Here is a 3,386-nt window from a genome sequence, read left to right on the forward strand (position 1 = left end):
AAGCACAGCTCGGGGCAGAGAGTCCACGCCCCTCGACACACCCAGCACTGAACTCTTTGGGCTGACCAGCCTGGCCCTGCGTTTCTCTCTGGCGTCCCCTACTGGAGTCCCCTCCTCTGTCTCCTGCCGACCCGGCCCAAGGTTGCTGACTTGACACAGCTACTCCCTGGCCCTCTGTCCTCAACAATGTGCCTTCTAGACCACCCTCTTCTGTGCTAAGGGACCCCGATGTCACATCCTACTGAACAGGGACAAATTCGGAATGGGAAGGGAAAGAAGTCAGAAGGTCAGAGTTCCAGCTGGAGGGAGGCTGGTCGCCTAACTCACCGCCACCTCCCTTCACACTCAGGGCATAGAGGGTCTGGAGACAGGAAGATAAAGGCACGATTTCATCGACGGTCTCAGAAATTCCTCTCTTAGGCTGTGCCAAGCTGGCAGTTAACACTATTAGAGAGGGCTACACTTCAGTGTGGGCGATGAAGTTTTATAACTGTTAACGACTGTGATTAATGCTGCCGAGGGAGAAATGACTGAGACTGGCTGTGGACTGGGACAGGCTGCGATGGCACAGTGAGGGTTAAGGCCTGACCAGCAATCTAGGCCTTCAGGGTGTGTGGGGGTATCTTTAAATGTTTTCATAGTTTGTATTTGTTTCTCTGTGTGTGTTTGCCAGTGTGTGTGTGTGTGTGTGTGTGTGTGTGTGTGTATGTGTCTCTGTGTGTGTGTGTGTCTAGGTCAGAGAACAACTTACGGGAGTTGGCTCCTACCACCACATGGATTCCAGGTGTGTGTGTGTGTGTGTGTGTGTGTGTGTGTGTGTGTGTGTGTGTGTGTGTTGGGAGAGGTCCTTGTGCTCACAGAGAAGCGCTGAGAGAACAGCGGTGTTAGTCACACAAGGCTGTCTCCTCAATGGAGGGGATACAAACCAAATACCCGAATTCCATCCAGAAAGCTGAGGTGCATTTTGTTAATGACCCAGTGGCCTTTCTGCTCTCTGTGGAGGCGACCACACCCAAGTCTCCAGAATGACCATCTTCTCTCTTCTCTCTTCTCTCCCTAGACCATTAGCTATCCTTAGGGAGGATGTCACATGTGCTTTGTGACCTGCTGACCTCAGAGACCACACTACAGTCCAGGCCTTTTAGCTACAGAACCCACCCTCGGGGTCACGCATACTTTGTGAAGGAGTTTCCGTGTGGTCACACCTTCAGCTTTGTTGTGCATCTGGAATCGGACCGATTGTTGCCTGGAAACCTTTTCCCAGATTGTACTGAGTTTTAAATACGCTGACAAAGAATGGCCTGGCATTGGACTCCCCGGAGTCGGATCCAGGCTGGTGAAGCCAATCTGCAGCTAAGAGTCTTCATTCTTAGCTCCTCACAGGCTTCTCTTCCCTGCAGACTCCCTCAGAGCCCATCCCCCACACTCTTGCTCATGCCTCAAGACCAGAGAGCCTGGAGCCTGGCTGAGCAATCCTTACAGAAGGATGGTCCCTAAGATTCTGGGAGCCTGGATTTACAGAGGTGGAAAGTGATGGGTGGGTGGCCCTGTCACTGTCATCCATCCCAATTGCCCCTCAGGTCTCAGTCCTATAAAGAAATCCTTAGGCAGAGCCGGCTAGAAACCTTCAGCATCTGAATGAGCAGGGCCTCCGTTCAGTCTGCCTCAGTCTGTTACTGTTCTGCTGCTCTAGGCTGAGCATGGGCTGTCACCACAATGAAATACCAAAGGACAGTGTTAGGGCAACAAGCTGGGCTGGAGAGAAGGTCCGTCCACTCAGGAAGCACTGTCCAGCTCTAATCTGCTCTGACCCTCCCCTTGCCTTTCCTCAAGGGAGTTGAGAGAGCAGTGACAGAGGGGCCTGACCTGCACGTGGGCTGGCTGGAGAGCCCTCTGGTGCCAGCTGAGGCTCTTCAGGGAGACGGAGGAGGCCTGTTCCAGAGTTGTGGGGTATTCACCAGAGAAGAAATGGAAAGTCTTTATTAGTGGTCCGGTGACTACAGGCTGAGCTTCTAAGCTCAAAGAACCATGTTCGGGTTTCTATAATTCATCTAACAAGAACAGTTAGTCAGAAACAGGACTACAGAAACTAAGAAGCAAGGCTAGTACATTTTGAGACTTTCCCAGAACCGCACGGACACTGATGGATTAGGCCTTTGTTTTAGTTTTGGCTGGTGGTGCTGTCTGCGTGCTGAGTTTTACAGCCTACATGGTACTGCCATCCTGGTGTCTGTCATGCTCAGGTCTGGTTCTTTTACACTAGCACAGGGCTCCATGCATGGGACTTGGTGCTTTAAGGGGAAGAGCAAAACCGCTGCCACAATTTTGAGCCAAAGTTTAAGCAAGCTTGATTTTATTGGGGTGCACCCAAGAACTGGCCAGCAACTGCCTCCTAAGTCAGGTTAAAGAGAGCAGTGACTCCCCCAAAAACATTTCTTGGGCCCACTTTAAGAAGTAAAATCACCAGCTGCTGCAAAGCAGGTGTACAGAAGAGAGACAAGAGAGACAATAATATAGAAAAATCTAAAAAAAAAAAAAATAAATAAAAGCCCACCATGTGATTGATTATGGAGGGTCAGGGAGGTCATGGAGGGCAAGGTCTCAAAAACAGGTCAAGGTCATGGGTTGGGGCAGGCCAGACTCCAGGAAACAGACCTGAAAATAGCAACTCAGCTCTTACAGTAAATAGAAGCTTAACAACAACAACAACAACAACAACAACAACAACAACAACAACAACACAGTGTAACGGCTCCTGCCTTCAAAAATGGCGTCAGGCAGGTTCCTCAGCACACCAGCGGTACTCTCTCACTCTTCCCTTCTGCTCTGCTTTCTCCAGCTCCAGTGCCCTGTGGCATCAGGTGCCAGCGGTCAGAGCCCAGTGCACCCATCCAGAGCTGGAGCAGAGGTGTGTGGCACTTCCCAAGGACATGGTTCTACCAGCGCCCAATCGCCGGAAGCAGCAGGACCTCTTCTCCCCACCACACTCCAGCCGACGAGCAGCAGCGTGGTGCTCTCCCGCTTTCCAGGATTGGAAAGTGAGGCTCAGAGAGTGGGGGGACGAGCTGGCTGTATGATACCTGCCAGGATCCCCTCAGACGCTAAGTGTCGTTACCCATTGACTCGCATCGTGAGCCCAAGGATGGTGACATCTTATCTGCTACTGTCCCTAATATGTCTGGGAGCATACGTGGAACAGAGTAACACGTGGAATATAGTAGACGTTCAAGAAATAATTACAGCGTCACTTACTATAAACAAAGGGAAAAGTGGAAAATAATCTCTTCCAAGGAGAGTGTAAGCTTTGACCACACAGCCAAAGTGCAAGTATTCTGTAGAAGGACAGCCAAGAAAAAGGAGAAGGGGCGAGCGGCAAAGACGCGAGG

The sequence above is a fragment of the Acomys minous genome, assembly GCF_964271855.1.
Source record: "Acomys minous genome assembly, chromosome: 11".
In the NCBI taxonomy this organism is placed as follows: domain Eukaryota; kingdom Metazoa; phylum Chordata; class Mammalia; order Rodentia; family Muridae; genus Acomys; species Acomys minous.